Below are 24,341 nucleotides of genomic sequence, written 5' to 3' on the forward strand. Positions count from 1 at the left end.
TTCAGAAAGTATCGACAAGCTGCAAAAGTCAGATTGATTTGGTTTGGGTTTTTTCTATCAGGACATCCATGGTATTTGTCAGATCAGCACTTCTAAAGAGTGCTCTTCCTCCAAAGATAGTGATAAACTAAAAGTGGTGTTAAACCCAATTGTAGGGAGACTGGACAGCCCAAGGGAGAGGTAATGGGATACAGAGACTTTAACCTTTAGGTCATCAATTTAAATTCAGCTCAAGTTGATCATGACCAACACTTCCACATGATTAATGTTTGCTAGCCTGTGTAAAGAAATAGACACAATAAATATTGGTGGACACATTACCAAGGTAACTGATCCCTTCTGGTAATCTCAGAAGAATACCTACACTCTGACAGGCCGTCAAACAGTCCTGATTCCTCTGGTTTCATGGTATCCATCACCACTGCAGACTCCAAAACAATGTCCTAACCACCATGCAATTTTCAACATGTTTTGGAATTTTTTTTTTCTTTCATTAAGTGGATATTTCAACCAGAAGTATCTTCAGCAGTGACCACAGAGTTATTTTACCATAATAAAGTTGAGTGTGCAAAGAATACAAAAGGCTATACTGAAAAATAGTGTTAAATTCACTATTATAACCCAAGTGCTACTTTCAGGCAGATTTGGTTGAACTGTTAAAAGAATGGATATAGGAAAACCAGAAAAACCCGAGACAGCTGACAGGAATAACCAGAGGCATGGAAAGACAGTTCTATGTGAAGTCTGAGATTGAGATTTAGTTTAGAGTCCAGATTAACAAATGTGGCCTGGTATGAACATATAAAATAATGATTATTACAGGCATTTCTTCAGAGCCTGGGGGTTATGAATAAAGCTAAGCACAAAGGTTCTTTCCCACCCTATAAGAATTCTGAAGATTTCAGAAAGGTCTTGTTAGTATTAGGACAAATCCTTTCACAATTTCCACAAAAGCAGAGATACCCAACCTGTTACAGACAATAGTCCAGTAGTAAAGACAGTTGCCTTGGATGCATTAGATATTCAGCTGGATTTAAGTCTCTATTCAGCTGGATTCAGAAAAGGAAATTGAACCAAAGTCGCATGTCTTAAAGGATAATGCCCTAACTATTAGGCTCTGGGTATTGTAATGCAGATTTCTCTCAAGGTTTCTTTTTGAGCGGTTCCATTTCCAATAAATTATTTATTTGCTATTTGAAATTAAAGCTTTTTAAAGGAATTTTTTTAAACTACCCTTGACACGAGAGAGCTTTTAGGTTTGATAAAGAAGCAATTTCTATCAAAAACTCTGTTAACTTGGAAAAATCCCTATTAGCTTTAGTATTTCCAAGAGCATATGCAAAAAAATTCAGACATTTGTACATAATATTTTACCGTTGTGGCAACACTAAAAAGAGGGCAGCAAGACCATGCCATGAGACCTTTTCCTCCTCAACATATCAAGTGATTTAAGGCTGAGAAATCATAGCTACTAATCATACACAAATCAACCTCTCCTATAAAATAAAAATAACAAAATATGTAATAAAATTAAAAATGTTTTCATGTAAAATTATCAAGGGAAAACACAACAGCATTCACACTACTTTTTTTTTTACCTAACTCAGAATGAAGTTGAATATTTTTATAGCTGGGAGGATAAGGTCTTTAATGTGGGCTTTCACTAACATATGAGTCATATTTACAGTGATTTACTTTTACCCTTCCAATCTATAATCTTGGAAGTATGCTGTTCCCAAATGAAATAGTGATTTGAACTACAAGTCTGTTTTTCTTAGCTTGCTCTTCTATAGCTACTCTTGCATTTGACTACTGCCTCCATCAAGATGCTTATTGATCACAACTTTTCCTTATTGTAGCTGCCTTACGCAGGGCTTCCCAAATTACAATGGTAGCCCTGCTAAAGCCATATTATGGGACAGTGAAAGTCCTGTGTGTGGAACCAGAAATACTGCCAAAGAACTGCAGCGAAACCATGAACTGGGTACAGACTGCATCCTTCCTACTTCAGTGTTCTCTTACTACATGAAAAATTCCCTTGCAATGAAAATGGACACTAGCACAGCAGAAAAAGGCTTGTCTTTAAAACCAAGCACCTGTCATGAATAGAAGTTTCTATTCCCATCTCCACCACCCCCAATTCACCATATTACAAAGCAGAAATAGCTCACATTGGGATACCAAACTATGTGATACATCTACTACCAGGAAAGTAATGTGTAATGAATCACATTATTTCTCCAGAGTTTTAAACAGGTAGAAACAATCATAGAAAAACTGCCAAGGAAATCAACAGTTCAAATTTTATATTGTCTGTAGGTCTTCAGACTAAAAATAACGCACAGATGTAATTTTCAAAAGTAGCATTCCTATTAAAAAGAAAACCAGACTCATCCTAGTTGATCTTAGACATTGACTTATTCACCAGAATAATTCCACTGAGGCAGATAAATACATTTGCATGAATAAGGGCCTGCACTGCAGGACTTCATAAAAACACACATATGGGACAAAAAAAATTAAGTCAGTAATTTTGACAAACTTTTGTTAACTGCAATGCAGTCAATTTAGTTGGCTATTCCTAAGTTCAGATCAAATACACACTGCTGTACAGCACTGCCTGAACAACATAAATGTGTTCAAAGCAATTTCAATTTTTAAGCTTCAAAACACACTCTCTCTGGTTCATAACTATTGATACACTTTTGAACCACAAATTCTTCCTGTCATCTTGCCTAATTATAACACATTCTTTAAAACTTAACTTTTGTTTGAAAAACAGTTTCATAAAATCCCTCAGTTCTACATTCAAAAGAGCTGTTAAGTTAAACTAATTAAAAGCCTAAAAATATAGGAATTCAAAGACAAGAATTTAGACGTGTAGCCAAAATGATGATCCTGGAGATGTTCCTACCTGGAGATGCTCCTACCCCACCCTGGAGATATTTCTGATGGCCATAAAGGTTTTGATGGTAACACGGGCCAGACCAGAAGCTGCATCTCTGTTCAGGGCCAGACTTTACCTGCTCAGCCAGGGTGTTTCATCTCATGGCTCAGCTTGTGCCCAGTCCTGTGGGGAGCTCTTGTGGGGAGCTGCACAGCTGATCTGAGAAGTTTGACCCACCAGGCACTCTCAAATTCAGCCTAATAAACACCAACCATGTGGACTCCCTACAAAATTCTTCAGGGGCTATTTCTTTCTAAAACAGCACATGAGCAGCAGCTCTGATCATCCCAGAAGCCAAATCCCCTGGTCCCATTCCTTCCTCAGCCTAGGACCCAGCAATGTCCTTTAGCAGAGTGGACAATTCTGCTAAATTCCAGATCCATCAGTTGGCTACAGGCTGCAGTAAATGCTGCGACAAGGAGAGGGAGATATCAAAGTTCTACCACTGAAGCTCTCTCATTGTACAGAAAAGAATTCAAGATTCATTGGGCTGGAGAAAGAACACAAGAGGGAGCAAGAGTCTGTAGCCTAGTGATTTGGGCACTCAGCTGGGAAAAGGAGTCCTGGGTTCCTGGCCTGTGCTCCATAGAAGGTTCATGCAATTTATCTAACAGCCTTTCAACAATCTAAGTCTTAGCTCAAATCTGGCCATGTTTTCCTTCCTGTTCCAAGTCTATAAATAACACTTTGTTTGCAAACATCAACATATTTCTTGTGTGCTTTTAATGCTAAATTTTAAATAGGAAACATCAGTAAAACTGAAATGTGCCAAAATCTGAAAGCTTATTTCATATTCACTTTCCTTTATAATACTTAAAATACAAGAACTTACTTGTGATCAGGTTAAAAATACTATTAAAATGCAAATACATGGTTTTACCTGTGTCAAATATGCTGCTTTGAACCACTACATTGGAAAGTTTTTTTCATCTCATCTTTCTCAGGATGAGGTAAGATTTTTAAGAAGTTATAAAAATCGTAATAGCCTTCTAACATCTTTATTCTGCTCCGTTTCTGATTCTCACTTAACAGTATTTTCATTTGCTGGTTCTCATTCCCTAGAACAACAGTGCAATGTCATGCAGGCAACTTTAAATCCAAGCGAGGTTACCCTGAAATTCCCACTCCAACAATTTCATGGACATATTTCTGGTTTTGCTAAACATTCTTTTCATAATAGCTTCATTTTGGGCCTAAGCCTACATAACAGGGTCCCTTTAAATAATATTCCATGCCTTGAAACATATTACAAAAACTGTTATATCAAGGCGAGTTATGCAAGGGCTCTCTATGGTTTTAGCATATTTACTCTGTCACGCCATGTGTGAGACTGCAGCCTCCACAACAAAACCTTTACACACTGAAGTCATTATCTCTGTGAAGTCTGCAACTGGCATTTAAAACTTATTGATGGCCTGGGTATTGGTGGCTCAGTAGGCAGCACTCTTGCCGGAGGCCCAGGAGGTCAGGGGTTCACATTCTGCTCAAAGAACAAGTTGGACATGTTCCAGGTTTGTGTGTGGGCTGTGCTGCACTCCTGAAGGGGCAGTCCTTAGGACAGTAAGCAAAACCTTGGCTTTTTGGGGATATCAAAGTTCTCCCACAAAGGGAAGAGTAAGGAGAAAGTTTAACAAGTGAATGGACACGATTGCACTGGCTGGGGACCTGGATTTGGTTGTGTGCTAAACACAGAATGGTCCAGCTAGAGCACACTGAACAGCTTTAAAGAAGCTGCCACATTTTAGTCTCTGTGGTCAGCACATGTTCAAGGGAGAGGTACAGACTCCAGGCATACTCAATATTAGCCAACTTCCTCAACAGCAGAGTGACTTTGGGTTCAATTTCACACCACAGAAATATGAAAAATGCATGTGCAGTTTCAGCAAGTGAGCAATCCAAACAAAAACACTTTAACACTGGAGCAACTTCCACCCATACTATACAATCACTGAAAAAATCTCCAGCCAAATATCTGAGTCAAAACTAGCAACACATATAGAGAATAATATAAATCAAGATTCGACCTGCTCTGGTGTTAAACTTTGATACTTGAATATCCCAGATGTCTCCCTCCTCCTCTTCTTCTTTATAGACAGGTAAAGATGGATCTCTTGAAGGAACTGGGGATCACACTCTAGGCAAAGGTTGGACAGGTGATCAATGTACAGCATGAGATTGTGCCGTGGCTATGTGCCTCCAACAGTGACTGGATCATCTGGTTTAGAAAAACAATTCAAAATTGTAATATTTTCTAAAGCACTTATAAAGGAAATATTAGCAAAAGGGAGAACATGTAATTTTTATAACATGGAATATATCACAGAACATCTTTCCATAATTATATATTTAATTTCAAAAATTCATTTCTTTCCTATTTAACATTTAGTTCATTAACTTTTCAATTCCTTAGAAGTCAGTCTTGAGAGGATTGCATCCCATTTCCACTGGCAGAATATGTTCAAAAGTCACCAGTGTGATATGAAATTACTCTTATAAGTGTCAATATATATATTTTTTGGCATCTAGATTTAGACACAACCCTACAAAGTTCCAGTTCCAGGGCCAGACCCAGCTCGTTCCTTAATCAGGTTTTGGGCCAAGCCAGTATTTATCAGTCAACTGGGATTCTACTCTGCAGTGCTCTTCAGGAGGTAAGCACACAGGTTAATGTTTTGTTAATGAAGATACATCTCCCAACACTCCCTTCTATGTCAATAGAATGAAAGAGCATTTTCTAAAGGACCATTCAGAGAACTTGAATGATACCTTTTCTTCCAGCATTTAGGAACACCATCTTTTATCTACCTATCTTTTACATGGTGCCTTCTTTTTTTTTTTTCCTTTCTTTTTTTAACCATCATGGAAAAACAAATACTGCCCTCATTCCCAGAAATATCCATTAGTATAATGGATCTTTAGGTTTACATTTGGTGAAATCAACCTGTATTTAAGCAACAGTGTTTACACACAGTAAAAGAGATAATTAATTACAAGTATCATGACATCTTTAGGCTATCACACAGTTGATGTATAAGCAACAAGCTGTTTAAATGAAACAAGATATTGATGGCATTATTTCAAGTTCAGAAACAGAGGAACTCCTAATATAATCCCAGCGCAAATTTGCAAAGAATTTTGTGTTCATTTTGTCACTAAAATATGAAAAGGAGCTATTTCAAGGAACGAAGGATGTCCTCTTAACCTGCAACAACAAATTTGTTTGGTTTTTTCTCTTCTCAGTAAGAAAGCAATTAGGATTTTTTCCAATAAAAATATCCTTGTCCATATATAAACACTCCTGGTAATCATGTAATTACTTTACCCAATCAGATTAAATTGCTGTCAGTTGAGTTCCCACCGTTGATTAACTTTTGTGTACTCTGAACCTAAATGAAGTCTTTGGTAAAGTCACTTAGTCATTTACAAAGGTGTCTCTATGATTCCAAAAAGGGTAACAGCAGTATATTATTTGCTATAATCATCAAATATCCAAGGTCAAAGATAGATCACAGTGGACCTCTTTTTCAAAACCCAAAGAAACACAGAATTAAACTATGTTGCTTATTTTTGTGTTTCTTGCCATGACTTCTAAATGTAAGAGTAACCTTTGACCCCCCCATATTAAACACCATAATTATGTAATTAAAACTAATTATGCAATTTAACATACATATTTTTGTCCTACAACAGGCAGGTCAATTACCTCACTCATTGACCTTGGAAGCTTTCACAGTTTAAACAAAACAATGAGGCTTTCAATTAATTTTAAAGTACAAACAGAGAAGGAGCAGCAGAACCGTAAGTCCTCACATTGATACTTCATGGAGGGATCACTTACAAACCTCTTCATTTTGGATTCCACAGATTAAATCCCTTGATAAAAGCTGTTAAATATCTTTCTTCTATGTTGCTATCATTAGAAATGTTAACACATTTGTGAACAAATCAGATACGCACGTTATTTGCTAAATGCAAGAAAGGAGACCAAGTAATAAGTTTGCTGTATCCCACTTCTTTTCCTCAGTATTGTTTCCTCCGCTTCCTCCCATACTTCACTGCCTCCATCCCTGTTTCATCACCTCTTTCTGAAGTCTCTTTCCTTCCCCTGTTTTCTTCATTATCTTCTCTGTTTCATTTCTAGTTGTAAAGCTTATCATTATATCAAACTGCTGTAGCTGTTGTCTTCTCCAGTTTCCATCCGCATCCCTGACCCCATTCACAGGGTTTCTCAGCAGGTCTTGGCACCGGGTGCCTTCTGATGATGATGATGATGATGATCCAGCTGAGAACAAACTAAAATTCAGCACTAAAAGCTACAGCTGAAGCAAATATGGTACAAGTTCTAAAATGAATTTTCCAGAGAGGGAAGTTTGGTACAAGTGAGAGACAATTTATGAAATTGTTGAAATATGTTCCACCTTGATAATATCTTTTTTTCTCTTTAAACACTTAGGTAAGCTCTATATACTGCACTGAAGGTTTTTCAAATTGTACAAGAGAGACTCATGCAATATTACATTGTGTCCAAAGAACTTTTTCAAAGAATAAAATTAGCATTATCATTTAACCACATGTTTATTCTTCAGTAAACTAAATCCCATTCTCTAAAGAATAATTCTTAAAGCAATCACAAGCCCAGGAGCTCAGCATTAAAAAGGATCATGTTCTGCTATGCTGTTTTTTTCAGTTGCTGTATTGACCACAAATAGATCCAGCAGAGTTAATAAGCTTAGGTGTGAAGTAAAGGGACAAACCACATATATACAAATACTCCTTATATATATGTATATATACACACCCTATATATATGCATACATACATATACCAATCATGCTCTAAGTTGTTTTCTCTAAACTTTGTTTCATGTGGGGATCAGAAAATAGCTACTGGAAAAACACACATGAAAATCTTTCCTGACTTCTTGAAAGCATGGCAAAAATACCTAAAGTGCACGTTGTGCTTTAGTGTCATTTCTAACACCATTTTTGGAGTCCTTTCAGTTCTCTGCTTTAATTAGGCCTGACTTGCACAAGGAGCTTGAAAAGATTTCAGTAAACCCTTGACATAATGGAAACAAGGAGCACTGAACTCTGAATGAGGAGTTACAACAGGAAAGAAACAATTTAAGATGGTAGCAGGCCTTATTGCAACATTAAACCTCAAATTGGATCTGATTTACACAAAGTAAACCAATATATTGAAATAGTGCCCCAAACTTCTGGACAAAAGTTTGAAGGAAAATAATACAGTGCATGTGTAGAAATTCTGTCCAAGGGACTGGAGGAGATTATTCCTTACATTCTCATTTAACAAAAAGGTTCCTTCTGTTTTGAACGGAACATTAAAATTCTAATTCAGCTCGTAGAGCATCCCAAACAGAGCAGCAAAAGAATCTGTGAAGGAGCCCAAATATGGTGCTATTGAAAGAGAGTGGATTAGAGGAATTGGGATAGAATCCTACAAGTGGCTAAGCAGCAGCAGGAGGTCAGCTTCACAAACAGCAGGATGCTGTTCTTGCCAGACGTGAGTGACATAATACAGGCAAAACAATCAAGATTTCAGCTGATAAATGTATGCCTGAGGAAAAGGCTTTGCTGTAGAACTTTCATAAGCAACAAATATTTAAGCAAATTCTGTAGACCTAATTTACACAGGAGAGCATTTTTTTCTTATACAAACGTTCATGTTAACCATGTAGACCAGAATTTTTTACAACATAAAGACAATAATTTTAAGAGCTTAAGTGTAGAAAATATAGGAGTCTTTGCTCAATTATTCAGTAAATGGATTAAACAAAGAGCTTTCACAGGTTGATGCAGATTCAAATGTGTCCCAAGCAATTCTGTGTACATTAGGATAATACACATGAAAACATTAGCTCCAAATATCTAGGATATCGAGAAAGAATACCAGAATCCATGTAGCCCCACTGGTTATCCATAAATTGCATATATCAGTAGTATGAGACAAGTTTCAAGGCTCTGAAGGGAACAGTTGCATTTATAAGAAGACATTGAGATATTTAAGTAAGATGATCAATAAATCGTTTTGGTTTCTAAATGTTATGGTGTTATATTAAATCAGACTTTAAACATCTATTTTTCACTTCTACTATTTTTAAAATATCTTTTAAAAGACTGAGATACCACTTATTTTCCATTTTATGCTATGAGCAATTAAAGGAAAATTTATTAAATTACTTTTTAGCTAGGGAAGTGCAAAACATCATGCGTAAAACATTAATCTGTCTACCCCAAATTCTTCTGTCCTCTGCAAAATATCTTTTGGGCTAAATACTTTTGCAAGTCTGAAATAAATTGTAATTCTGAGGTCAGATTCCAGCCTGGAGCAGAGACCAAACTTCCCCTAGACTCTTAGGACATTGTGAAATGAGAATTTCTGTGTGGTGCAGTTGACTGTTTTCATTCATAAATCAGATTAAGAGGCAGTTGGGCCTTTGAGAACATGAGCTACAGTGTTTAAGGAAGCAGGGCAGAGAGAAGGCCAGCCAGGAGCACAAGGACACAGAGTTCTCCTGCCATGGCTTGGGAAATCACATAAGACCACCATGGCATTAGCAGACAGCACCTGAGGACACTTTCTCCACATGGCCCGGAGCTCTGCTATGGTCTGACCACAAAGGGGGCATTTCATACCACGGGGACCATGATAGAGCATGTCTGTATTTTGGTAACTTGATGGACATGGGAATAATCTATGGCCATTTCTGCTGGAGAAAGACCAGACTTCAGGGCAGGCCAAGCTTGTGCTACCTGGCTCCAGTGAGTGGATCTTGTACCAAGCTGGCCATCTGTGATCTCAGTGCACATGATTTCTGGAGATCTTTCACAAAACCATGTGATCAGGAATTTGAAATGACATGGAGACAGCCATGGCATTCAGCAGCTCCTGCTCAGCTGGAAGAGGAGGCGATGCTGCTCCTCCCTCACCTGCAGTTGTGCTGCTCCTGAAGCCCAGAGCCATCCTGTTCTCATCACCACAGGCACTGGGACTCGGGTACATGCAGGGGGGTGCTGCACATTTAAACCTGCTCGGTGCAGAGCAGAGCAGCTCAGTAAAAGCTGATTAAGACATGGGGCTGAGCTAAAAACTGGATGCTTTGTGAATATCTGTGTTTTGCCCTTTCCCCAAATGTCTTCTCCCAACAAGTGAGAGAGGACAGCTGGAACAGACAAACTTTCTGTACCCAAGAGATTGTTTTTCTTTCCTTTGAAGGTATTACTTGCCTGTTATTACATTTACATAAAAGAGTTTTATTCTTTCCCATATATAGTAAATTGCACTCCTGTATGTGAACATTGTGTAGCCATTTCCCCCCAAATACAAAACAGAATTATCTTCACTGTCACTCAAGCCTTTCTTTTTCCCCCATTACAAAGAATTGATGCAAATCTATTTTTGTTTGGTCTGGTTTATGCTGACAGCAATTAATTCTAAAGCCTCAGCATAAAGACATACAAGAATCACATATGTTTTTAATCTACAAGCAAGTTATCCAATTATTTTAGGTAAACTTTATGATCACAACCATCCTTACCAACTCTGATATGATAGGCTATTTTCTTCTTAATGGCTTAAGACTAATATACACTGCTACAGGGAATATACTCTTCAACATTCCTCATGTTTTACCTCCTGATCTTGAAATAATAATATAGTCAATGAGCACATTTTGTTTATACTTGTTAGTAAAAAGTCACTAAAAGCATGCTGGGAAATAATATTCCATGCCTTAGGACTCAAACAATTTCTTTTCATAAATAGAGCTTGTGTAAATCACAGACAAAGTTGACAAATTTCATGGATTAGTCATGGTGAAAATATCAGATTTAAAACAGATTAACAGGAAAATCATATTACAATTCTGATTACCCAAATTCTGCATCTTGTTGAAGAATGAAATGAAAAAGTAGTGATAATTCTGGAGCCAAGTCACTAAATTGCACTTGCACTGAGTTGCATACAGGGGTAAAGATTCCTCATTAACCTTGTAAAACCTCTGAAGTCTATATTTAGCTACACTGGAATGAGAACATCAAAAGTTCTAGAGATTATAGTACACTGAAGCTATTTCAGTGCATTTTTCCATCAAATTAGGCTAGCATGAAATTATTTTGTCACCTCATAGAAAAAAAACATAACGAAGAAACTGATTTGAAGTTAAAGCTCCTATTTTCACAATTATTTGTATTTGGTGCATCTACTTAAAAATTAGGGAAATAATATTTGAAAGAAGTCCCACTTGAACAGAATATCCCATTATTCCTGGAAAAAAAAAATTCATAACTGTGAAGAACAACATTTGGAGTTAAGCAAAACGATCAGCTTTCACATAGAACTTCACGGCTTTTAAGTCTTGCATGATGATGTAATTTAAATTGAGGCCTTATTTAAAAGAGAGGTTACACACAGCCATGTGATTCAAAGAGACTTGTTGACTACATAACAATTTGGCTTGATGCCTCCATGTCCTCCACTGAGCTGCACAGACCACTTGTCATCCTTGCATCTGAAGACAGCCAATTTGTCAGACATTTGCTTTAATTCTTTTTCTTTGTCTTCTTTACAATATCCTTCATATGCATCCTGGTCATCAATATCATATATCTGACTGGAGGATGGAAATTCATCTGTGTTTCCGTCTTATTTTCTTTGCATGCAATCCTCCTGGGTCTTATAGGATGTGCTTAATAAGAACCACATTATTCTGCTAAAGGAAGTCCTTGAGCAGACTTTGAGAAGCAGTATGGCAAATTAGTTTCAGAATGTGGAAGGTCAGGTTGGAAATAAAAAGCTGCAGTTATCTACAGTGTTTTCTGCAGTTCAGAAAGTAAGAAAAAGAGGCCTAACCTTCAAGAAAGGATTTGTTTGATGTTTTTCCTTTAGAAAGCTGGACTAATTTATGTCCAAACAATAAAGTGTTGAACATTAGCTGAAACTAATTAGAATTAGCTTTTAGTTAAATTCACATTTGTAACAAATGAACAATCACACTTAGGAGTACATTTAAATGTTTTTGTTTCCAGAAGCAGAATGTTGTTTGCAACAAATTCTATACCATTCAAATATTTAAATTTAAAAGTGTGCTTGAGTTTGAACATAAATAGCTCTCTTCTTGGAAATGCCAGGTTTATAGGTGTCCTTGCAACCTTAATTCTGCCCCCTGGTGTCTGTAAATTATGGCCATTTCTAACTAATGATCACACATTATTTTTCACTCCAGGGCCTGTGTCACTCTGTCCACAGGACAAGTGTTCCTTACACGGTGCAGTTGCTTTTAGCACTACCAAAGTTTTTAAAATGCTGCTTTTGCTAAGAATCTCCCTGGAACTATAATGCTGTTTGCTTCCTGGGCTTGCCTGTGCTGCTCATCACCATATCTGGATCTCTCTAGAGCACTAACAAGCCACTTTCTTCTCTGTGATAGGAGAAGAGCATTATTATCTGTGTGGGAAAAGACAGTGCACAGACACTGGGCACAGTTTCAAAAGTCTTTGTTGCAGATGTCTCGGTCATTTGCTCTGATGTATTAGGCTTGCTAGTGTAAAGTTCTTCAGTTTTTATAGTCTTTTTCATTTTTAAAACTGTTGCATAGACTTCAAGATGTTACATTTGACATGTCTCTCTAAAATAAAATTGTATTCTTTATTTTCCTCACCTTGTAGATGTGAAAAAATTGCTTTCTTCCTGGCAGCCCAGAAAACTGTCAGAGATGGCCTAAAGCTCAGAATCACTCCTGCTTCAGCTCTGGTTCTGCTCCTGATGACCAGACAGTCTTCCTGTCATCATGGCAGAGTTTTTATCGCCCTGAAGTTGCTGAGGGTGCTCTCTGCATCTCAAGCCCTGACTGAATCAAACAGAAGTCCACACCATACCCATTTTTTGGTCTACACAATTTTTTAGCACATAAGTAATCTGAAGAAAGAGCATGGGTAGGGCTAAGTTGCCCAATAACATAAGTGCTTGTCTGTCCCACAGTTACTGTCCCAGTGAAAATGCAGCTCAGGAATGAAGTCAGTTCAAAGGGGAGCAAGCATGGACCAGCAGTGAGTCCTAAAGAAAAGGCAGTAAATGAATGTGCAACTGAGAAGTGCTGCAACACATAACCAAAAGGACACCTAAAAAAAATTATATTAGCTACTTTAAATCTGGCACTTTCCAACTTCAAGACTTTCAATTTACACGTTAATACCCATTTGATGAAACCATTGTTTCCCAATATGTATTTGCTACATCAAAAAACAAAGGTTACAGAGGACATTCATGATGGCTTGTGAGTATCAGAAGCAAAGTTTGAGTTTTTAATAGAGTTGAAATACATGTACACACCATTTCAAATAGACCTGCTGCTATTGGGGATCACCTTAAATCAGTGTTGTGCTCTGAAAGAAATTCTAACTCATATTCACCTGAGCAAATGAAGGCATTTTTAATTGCTGGACACTGGAGCATAAATCCATCACTTGCTGTCTGAACAAAATCTGAGTGCCCTCTGGCTGTCAGGCAAACCAAAATATAGTGAAAATAGCATTTATGAGTCTTTAAATCTACCAGCTTTCCTTCCCTACTTTGAAAGAGATCTGACCCAAAAATCAGCTGGACTTCTAAGGAGTCATTTTGCTGACTCCCCAGTGCAGGTTGGAGCAATGCATATGGTCAGGTTTAAAATCAGATCTACTCTTTGCTTTTACCCTCTGGCTCTCAATCACACTCACAAGCCTCAATGGATTTCTCATGATTTAACATCAGTAAATTAAAATCAGTTACAAAATGTAGCTAAATAAATTTATTCATAGAAGCAATGAATGCATCATTAAGATGCAATAATAGTCTCAGTCATGTCTATCAAAAACTTTCTGTTTTCTTTGGCAAGACCAGATTAAAATAAAATGGTATGAAAAATCCAATTTACTCTCCAGTAGTGAACTTGTATGTCTTGTGTTTGTACTTCATTCTCCTCAGTCATGAAAAATATTACACTCAGGTTTTGGTTCTTAATACTTTGGGGTGCAAGAACTGCAAAATACATGTCTGATTTTCTATTGACCCTGAAATGAGAAAAAAACCTCACAATGTTTACTTACAATTCTAAACCAACCCACCCCCCTCCAAAATAACAACCAAAAAAAGAAATCCAAACAGAAAAAAAAAACCAAATCAAACAAAACCAAAACAACTTTGGACTACATTTGGTCAAAATTTTGACATAATAATCTATGTCCCACCTTCTCATATATTGAAAGAAATAACTAATCCATGTTTGTGAAGTGTTTTAATGACCTCAGATGAAAATTAGAGAAATGCAAAGCCAGTATGATTGTTGTTCTGATGCTGAAAATGTCTTACTCTACTCACCATGTTCATTGCCTAAAGTAACACAGTGGGTAGCCTGTTATTACTAAAGGAATAAACTTTTTCATCAAACACTCTTTATAAAAATATTTCCCTGGAAATGTAACACAGCATGTAGCAAGACTACTACAATTTTCCATCAACTATGAGTACAAGCAGCATAGGTACTGTTTTTAGATAATTTCACCCGAAATTTTTGGCAATAGTTCCTCTCAAGGAAACCTACATTAACCAGAAATTTAGAGTCTGTTATCCCCAGGCCAGCTTCAGTGGAATTTTTAATATGGCACTGTCTATTCAACAGTTCTGTGTAAAATGCCAATAAACTGGCCAGAAAAGAGCTGAAGGGCTAATTGCCTTTTAACTCCACTGTGATGATAAAGTCACGTAGAAAGAAAGGAAAAACTCCCACTGCTTTAACAAGTTTATCTGACTGCCACTTTAACATTCTCTGTCTGCATGCACTTTAATGCATTCACCAATAAAAGGATAAAAGCATTCAAAATCCTGTACCCTCAATAACTAAGAAGTCCAGATTCAAAACGTCTGCTCTGCTGGAATCTGCCCATTAGGTCAGCCAGATTTTGCCTGGTACTTGATTTCAACTATACACTATGTACCAGAAAAAACATTTCCTTTTGATGCAAAAGATGGTAAATCCTTGGGAAACTGGAGTGAGAGAAGAAAAGGAAGGATACCGTTTTGAAATAGTAATAAAAAGCAGAAACTGCTTCTCACAGATGAAGGGTGAAACAGTACCAATCAAGCCGGTGGTGAAAATCCCATTGACTTTAAAAGGTCAAGGAATTAACATTAAAAAATAAAATACAGGAAAATATAGCATAATTTATAAAACTGGATAAACATATAATTTCACTTCTTTGTTCCCTCAAATACATTTTATATTATTCCCTTCAATACTTTTCTTTTCAAAAATCCAGTTTCATCTGAATCATCTGATCAAGATTTTCTGAACTTGAAATCATCTGAACAAGATTTTCTACTTAACTCTGCCTTTCTGCACTTTCTTCATGGTATAAGTGCTTATTAACCCATAATTAAAAGTAGACATTGAATAACATCACTTATGGAAGTCAGTGCTGCAGACAAAAGGTGATTTTCCTTTGCCAGCTGAGCGATGATCATCCTTGTCCTCCTTGATTCCACAACATGAGACATTGTTAAAAAGACATTTCACAGAATGATTGAAAAGAAGAAACTAGTAGTCATTTAATTTTTTGCTAGACCTGTGTTTTTACTTTCACCAGAGAAGGAACACAGTCAGCTCTGATAGTGAATTGACCTGTTCCACTTAATAGAATAAAAGCAGCAGTAGAGTAGAGGCATTGTGATTGCCAGCTGCAAACCACTGAGCATTGGTTTTTTTCTATTAAAAATCTCTTCCATATTTTTCTTATTGTAACCTGGAAAGAGTACAAAATCCAAAATCCAATGGAATTTCTATGGAAAAGAACACTGTTAACACTGAAAGTTCCTCAAGTACTCACCCAAGCAAATGTTGTATCATATTACAGTAAAATTTAAAAGCAGAAGTTCAAACTAAAATGAAGTGTCCTTCAAAACAGACTCATGTGCATCAGAGCTTATGCATTAATGCACTTATTTCCATACAGCTCTGCATTTCCCTTCTCCACCACTTTGTAATTTGTTCCAGATTTTGTTATTTCTTTCAAATTTGAAGGTACATTGTTCCACATTTGAGTGATGAAAGACTGAACTGGATGGAAGTACACTGAAATGGTAGAGGGAGAATGAAAACAAAAATGCAATTAAATTTTTAATTTATAGGGTAGTAACAAGTTAAAGAAATAAAGAAACATCTCCTAACAAATAAAGAAAATGTAGTGCTCAGGGAGACTCAGAGTGGTCATGTTCACAGCACAAAATAAACAACTTTGCTGTCCTTCCAAATTTAAAATGACAATACCAAAGGGAAGCAATGAATTTCTCCCTAACAATACACTGCTTTTAGGTTGTCACTGCAGTTGAGGGGTATTCTTAAAGCTTAGATCTTTCTTACTAGATTAGAAGGCAGAGTAAACTAAAAGATCAAGCTAATCTAGGATAAACTTCTTTTCCACAGTTCAAAGGCATTGGCCTTTCCACAGGTTCAATTGCAGGTTTCTTTGAAGATGTGCCCTAAAGTTCATTAAAGAAATTTCAGTGACTTGAACTGATTCCAACATTAAAAAGATAATGTGAGAGCTTCATTGCCATAAAGAACCTGACAGATGACTTTGAAGCTTTTTTAGGTGGCATTAATTTTTTTATTCTTGGACTAAAACCTTATTTAAACATCTCTTTATGTTTAAGTCCCCATAAATATTTTTAAAAATTAATAGGAAAAAACCCCTTGGAAACACAGGGGGTTTTTTTAGAATCCAGTTTAAAAAATCAGTAATTAATTATTTCTACTGAATTCAAAGTCACCATCACTGATGTTTTTCCCCCTCACTGACTGCACTTAACAATATTTCCAGGTAGTGCTGCACACGGTGCTTAAGCAGCATCTAATCTGTGCAGAGAAATTTGAAAATAATCATATGGCAAGAAGAACTGCAGGCTTTAACAATATAAGATTTAGACAGATGTACTTAGCCTTTGTCTTAATAACAGGTCCTACACAGTCTGTGACAATAGTAATGGGAAGAGGAAAACATTGCATAAGATTTTCTCAACCTCTGTTGAAATTCAGACAGACACATTTTCTGATTTTCTGAAAAATAACCAGATACTCTCTAACTTTCCAGAGGAGAAGCTGTGGTTCCTGGTTACTACAGATTTCAGACTTCTGCACCAGACTCACAAAAAAGGATTCTTGAATTCCCTTCCATTCCATCATGTTTACTCTATGTACCACCTTACTGACCAGATTCTGTCAAATAAAAACCCCATTGTGGAGTCTGACATCCATTGTTTTGTAAACACTGCTCATGCATGGACCTTGTCTTCTTGGACAATAAATTCTACATATTTAGATAAACTAAATACTTCCATCGACTCAAAAAGTTGCCTACAGGAAAAGTCAGATATTCTGGAAGTACTCTATTCCACCTCTAAGTTTTTATACCTTGAACCTTTATGAGAAAATCCTAAACAGAGAACTGTCATATGTACTAAGGTTTATTTGCAGCACGTCATCCTCAGCTTTCTGATTTATCCCCTGTTACTGTTTCTCTTCACAAAAGCACACAGCTGTCTCTTTTAGCCTATTTGTTTTATTTACTTTGGTTTTCTGAGTTCAAGATTTTATGCTGTAGTTTAAAAAAAAAAAAGTGACAGAACTGTTTGCCAATGTTGACACATTTAGGTTCTGTAGTAAAAGCTGTCAGGCCATGCAGCTCACTCAAGGAAGCTGTCTTAGCAGAACAGTGCAACTGATTACAAAATAATTATTAAAAATATTAAAGCTGACTGATACAGGGATACATACTGAAGATGAAACACATTACAGCTTTTGTTAATTAGTAGATCTCTTGCTGTATATTTAACGTCTTGCAGGAATGAACAAGTAAATATTTTAATTATTAAAAAGATATTGAAAAGTTGATCTTTCTTTCTACTACCTGCCTTAATGTTAACTGCATAATACAATTAAAGCCTAGACATTCATCACATTTTTTTATCTTACATACAATCTACTTCATGTGTTCTCCACACAAGAAAAGCTGCTATGGTAAAACTACATTATCAGCTTATGTGACTTGAAGCAAATAAAATGTAAAAAGGTTCCAGAACTGAGATAATATCTTCAGCTTGAATTTTGAACCTTATTAGATATTATGATAGAGCCATTAATTCTGCATATTTTGTTTTTCCCCAGGACTCCTGCCTCAATCAATATACAGAAGAAATATCAGGCCTATGACAAGCTAGCCAAGATGTTTGATCCATCATTTCTTCAAAGTGGTTAACTGAATGTTGCTCAGGAAGAAATGTCAAACACACACATTGATTCATTCAGGCTTTTCTAGGGCTTCCTACTGTGACATTATGGCATCCATTTACCTGACAGTGTCCACTCTTTGGTCCCCTTGCACTTCTCCTCATCTCTCCAAACCCTTCAGTTTCTACCATTAGGGATTTTGCTTTGTCAGTTGCAATGTCCCCTCCATCTTCAATCATTTTTTCCTCCAATTCCAGTCTTCCTCTCCTCTCCTGCAGAGTTTAGCAGCTTCCTCCTCATCTCCTGAAGCCGCAACCATTAGTCCTACCTGCTTGCACAGGTACCTCAGCTCTATCCCACCCCAAAGCTGACTTACCCTTTCTTTCAGATGCAGATTAATTTCCTGAAAATATCACAGAAAGCACAATTCTTATAGTAACCAAATTTAACAAACATTTTCTTGGACAACAGAAAATACATCCATGAAATTAATAACACCCAACTGCTAACACTCAGGACACCCTGTTGAAGCAACTGGATCAGTAAATCTTTCAAAACAAGTATTATTTACAAGTTGGTTGGGGCCTTTTTGTTTTTTGGGTTTTTTTTCCTTTATTCTCTGTGTTGGAAATAACTGAGACTTTCCAGCTCAGCACCTGGAACCATTTGTGTAGAGTATAAACTCTTCAGACAGATACCTCACTTGGCAAGTGTCCCAAGTAATTTTATAAAATTATCAGCTAAAAGAAAAGATTTCTTTTTGGAAAAGGTCAGACAACCTTGAAAAGAAGAAAAGATAACTAGATAACTAGGCAGGACTGTAAACTGGGAATATATAATGCAGATAAATAAACTCCATACTACTGTTTTACTGTAATGACTTTTTAAATTTCTTTTTTTTTTCTGTCGGAAAGAAAATTCTGAAGTGCTGCAATTATAATATAAAAAATAGTTGCAAAATTATGTTTAGTAATGATGCTAAAGTAGCTGAAAAACTACTAAAACTTAGCAGAACAACACTAAATATAGTTAAAATTCTTATTACCAAATTTTATTGATTATTAGTTTTTTATATATTTTCCCATATTGATTTAAATTATGCAATTTTGATATTCTTCTTCCTAAGAATGATAGAAATAAAAAAGTATTGCATCCTTATATTCAGTAGAAGAAAAACAAATATATAGCATTTTCAAGCTACAGTATTGACAGCTCATTAAATATATTTAAATCTATCATAACAATGTTTTTTCTCTTAATATTTTGTACTGTATTAGTGTCCATGGTGAAATTAGGGACACAATTTGTCACAGACCAGGTCAGTACAAATAAATCCATTAAAAAATACCAAATTACTTATGTACAGATCTTCATAATTCAATTTCAAAATGGAAATATAATTGCTCCTCCTTACAATTTATTTTGTGAAGTTTAAATTTGTAGAAAAGAGAACAAATTAATAGCAGCAATTAACACCAGATACTGGCTCTGATTGAAGAAGCAATCAAGGTCCTCACAGAGGAACAGAATGCATAAACTCCACCCATAACACCTAAAAAGAATGGGCTGCTTGAACAACACCCTCGCGCTTCAGCAGAGAAGGTAAAATTGCTTTTATGGTTTGATGTGAAAGGTAATGGTTGACTCTCAGCTGACATTGATGGATTGGACATCACATCCCCAAAGCAGCTGGAGGAATTCCAGTTTTCATAGGTGTGATATCACTATCAGTATTGCTGCCACACTCAAATAATTGACCAGTGACATCACACCCAAATTGTAAGATTTTATTTGGAGGCCACAGGCTGCCATGTGTTTAGAACTACAGTGTACCACGAGGGCCCTTGAAGCATTTCCTTTTCTTTTTTTTCCCCTCTGTTAGGTGGGTTATTAACTGTATTAGCAGTATTTCCTACTCTGCATATAGGAAATACCTGCTCGTACCAGTAATACCTTGTCAAACTGTAAAAAAACTAGAAGGAAACTGCCCACTATCCTACACTCCATAAATACATCAGGCTCTTAGGCACATAAAAGTGAGACCCTGCAATCCCTAGTTAATACCAGACAGATCTCTGTTACAGTATTTTGGCTCCTTCTACACACACCCCCCACCATTACATTTGATTCAAATTAATCCTGCCTAAAATTAAAGTAATGCTATTATTTACTATATTGAACATGAATTCTTACTAGAAGAGAAAAACAACTACATAGAAGAAGTGGTAGGAATTAGGCACATTTGAAATATAAATAGTTGTCATTTTTCAATATATAATTTTAAAACTAAAATACAAGATATTTAAAAATCAGATTCATTTGCTGACCAAAAAAATGACTGTGGACAATGCCTGTTGAACTCAACAAGTGTATAATCTAATTTCTTAGGACACATACAATTCACAAAAATACAAATATATTTCATCTTCCTTGGGCTCCACTTTTTGTAAATTGCTTAGGCACAAGAGTTTTTCTAACTGTATGAATGAAGTAAAAACACAAAAACCTTGGGTTTTCTCACTTCAAAGGTAAGAAGTCCAAACTACATTTTAATCCATTTAGTTACACCTTGAGATCAACACAGTCTGAAAGCCCAGCTAGATCCACTGATATTCTGTATCTATTAAGTATTTGAAAGATATGTCCTTATTCCTAAAAAGGTTACTTTTAAATAATAACAACTTTGAGCATCACTGTCGATATTGAGTTATATTTAGAATTGCAAAGAACTTTCTCTTTTCCTTTTAGAGGACCATGAATAACCATATACATATGAAAACATTTTTATTTATTAAAATTTAGTAATCTCATTTCTGATTTTTTTGTACCACAAACAGATGCAGAAATGTATAATATTCAGTGTGTCTAAAAATGAAAGGCACCAGAGTATAAGCCAGAGTCAAATTCTTTCCCAGCATTAATTCCACCCTTTTTTTTTCTTCCACCATGCATTCTTGCCCCTTCTACAACAAGCCTTGAAGTTTAGCAGCTTGAAATCATATGTCTGTCTGCTAAGCTGCTGGTATGTGGAAACAAAATTTTTAGGAGACCCATAAAATCAAACAAGATCAGACTAAATTATCTGCTGCTGATCTGCACTGATACATTGCTGCTAGTCACTAAACCAGTCACTTAGGGTCCTCAAAAATATTCAAGGGCGATGAACCATGATGTGCAACTTCATTGAAAGCTAGTTAAGCACATTATCAGACAGAAAAAGCATTTTGGACCCCCTCTGTTGTCACCCTGGCAAACGGTAACAGTGATAATTACCTCCTCAGCTCTTGTAGGGACCAGCTGAAATATTACACCACCAAAGCCCCTTCATTCCACAAACTGATCTCCTACTGACTAGGAATGTATTCAACTATTTTTTAATCCTGAGATAGAAGTTTTGCTCCCAAACTTGTGCAGAGGTCTACCTGGAGAAGAGAAGGCTGCACTTTAATCACCTTCTCCACAGTCATGCCTGTGCAGGTCCCTTATCCTGCACACCAAGTAGCTGAGATCAGATCAAAATGGGGCTGCTGGGCTTCCACCACTGCTCCTGTTCCTTTGGGAAGACACTATGTCAGACCTTCTCTACCTCCCACTGCAAAGCTCTAGCTGGGCAAGGGGGTTTTCTCCTCACTCCTCTGCTCTTGCTCCCGTTTCACAGACACAGAGTTTGTTTTGCTCTCAGGTTTATAATTATTAAGAGAAAAAAAGGACTGCATCAGTCATCTAAACATGGTGTTATGAACATTTTCAGATCACCTGCAAATTCTAATTGAAATTAGAACTAACCACAAGTGTAGAATTGATCACAACTCCCTTGTACTGGGTATTAAAAACTACGAACAAGTGTGTAAAAGCTAAGTATTGAGTATGTGTTTGTGCATGAGCTTCCAGAGAAAAGTCTTGCTCCTGGAGGACAGCAGTGTATGGGTGGTGAGCAAGTTCAATTGACTATTCTTTATAACAAAATTCTTTACACTCCTTCAGATCCTCTGCCCTGTATAAATTCCCTCATGACTAAAGCCATGAGAAAACTGGTAAAGTACTGCCATGACATCATGCATCACGTCCTCAAGTGATTCCTTCAACAAATACAGAATTTTTTCTTTAGCTGGAACAGTGTATCTTAAGTGAAAGTTTCAGAACCCACCATAATTGTGCTCAATGCTCAATGCTTTCGTATTGCAGAAAAATCTGTTATCTGCCCCGTTAATTTTGTGTGTGTGTGAAATACATGCTGCAATCAGCTCCACTGCAGTTTTCCAGTCATCTTAAGTGGCTGCCTACAATTCCAGTCCATGAATGTCGTGACAGTTCTTCAGAGTATTTCATCCCCTATTTTCTTCTTCAGACATGACTGATAGTTTTGTCTGATTTATGCTCTTCACTCATCAGACTCTCTTAAATTCTGCTTCCTGCAAGAGTGTATTTCTGATTTCCACATTCTCTGTTCCTGCTCTCACTTCGCAAAATATCACTGGAAAAAGCCTCCTACCCTTGTAGCTTTCTCTGTTATAGCACAGTAAAGTACAAAGAGGCCACTACCATGCCCCGGTTATGTAGGGCTTATAATTTAAAACATTACTATTTGTAGGTTAAAGGTGTAACTATGGTAGTTTTGAACCACATTCCTAATTATGAATCTTGCAATCTGCCATCTCTCCTAATATTGAAATATCCACCCTTGTTATTAATATCCCGGCCTTTTTATGGACTGAATTTAATTACCAACATTTGAAAAATATTTTGGCTCCAATAAAATTAAATTTCTTTATTGCTGTTCCAAGAGATATATCCTCAAAGACTCCAAAACCTTTGGCTATGAAAATAAGCATCTAAGTCTTTGATTCTCTGGATACTTATCTTTTCTGAATACATCAAGGAAAATAAGCAAATAAATAAATAACCCAACTTTGAACTGGTATGTCTGAGACCTTCAGGTAGCAAACAACAATACTGGTCAAACCACAACACTGAGGTATGTAAGAACCCAAATATCACAGATAGGATACCATGGAAATGCTTAGAACAGGGAATGAAAGCCACTATACACAACAATATCATGTTTTTAAATTCTCTGTAAACACATGAAGCATCTTATAAGCCAATATGATGCACATTAGATATATGCCCTTTTTTCTTATTCTGCTTTTGGTCACTGCACTATCTTTTTTTAAAATTATTTCTAAATATAGGGTGAAAGCAAAAGCAGCAATCACAGATTGGTTTACAAAGAAAATTATCAGCCAAGATCTGTGGAACCCTTCCATGAAATAACTTCCTCAATGCCTTGTACTTGCATGGTTAGCCCCCTATATTTTCAGTGCCATTGTCAGCAGTTATGAGGCAGGCACATACAAATTGGGGGAAAAAATTTAATTCCACTCCTAAATTCTAATCACTCCTAAGTGATGTGGGGAAAATCACTTAGAGGAGACACAAAATGATCCAGGACTAAACAACATGCTCAGTAATCTAAACTACCCATTTACAGCTCTGCTAGGATTTACCTACAGGGCACACAGCAAAGCCAAGGGACTCATTAAACTGGGAATCTCAACTGACCAAGCTCAGCCTCTTGTTTCAACAGCCCTTTCCTGAGTCCATGTTTTGCACTGAGAGGAATTATTCACCCACCTGTAAAAAGGACAGCTATGATTGTAGTATTCCTCTGACATTACAAGAATTAGTAGTCCTTCTATGGTTTATCAGATAAGGACTGACTTGTGTTGTGAGCAAACATTTAGGGTGACTACAACATACAAACTACAATGAACAAGTGAAAGAACTCTCCCTCAGAGGAAAAAAAAGCCTAAACAGCAAAATAAAGTGACTCCTAGCAAATTACACTTTCAGAAATATTACTATTCCTACACATGCATACAAAAAAATAAAGAAAACAAAAAAGGTGAAGTCTCTTGGGTAATCATGGCTTCAGGAAGAGATATTCAGAGGAAGTTCCTATTTTAACCCATGCAGCCAAAAGTAATAATAATTGAAATTTTTTAAGGAAGGTGGGAAATCATCTGCTTCAGAGCAAGAGAATGCAATGGCTGTAAGGGTGAGGATACAGCTTTCCCAGCTCTCCAAAGACTGTCACAATCCTAAGAAATTGTG

General features: G+C 36.6%; 1 protein-coding gene across 10 annotated transcripts in view; it reads right to left on the reverse strand.

The window, feature by feature from the left end:
* Positions 1–24,341, reverse strand: part of ERC2 (ELKS/RAB6-interacting/CAST family member 2) — a 420,178-nt gene that overhangs the window by 51,970 nt on the left and 343,867 nt on the right. For 9 of the 10 annotated variants that reach the window (XR_005626125.1, XR_005626124.1, XR_005626132.1 and 6 more), the window contains one exon: positions 4,972–5,162. The exons of the other annotated variant lie outside the window; for it this stretch is intronic. The gene's annotated coding sequence lies outside the window, so the exon portion shown is untranslated. The remainder of the gene's footprint in view (positions 1–4,971; positions 5,163–24,341) is intronic. 10 annotated transcript variants of the gene reach the window in all.

This window comes from Passer montanus, unplaced genomic scaffold (assembly GCF_014805655.1).
Source record: "Passer montanus isolate IOZ18808 unplaced genomic scaffold, ASM1480565v1 scaffold9, whole genome shotgun sequence".
In the NCBI taxonomy this organism is placed as follows: Eukaryota; Metazoa; Chordata; class Aves; order Passeriformes; family Passeridae; genus Passer; species Passer montanus.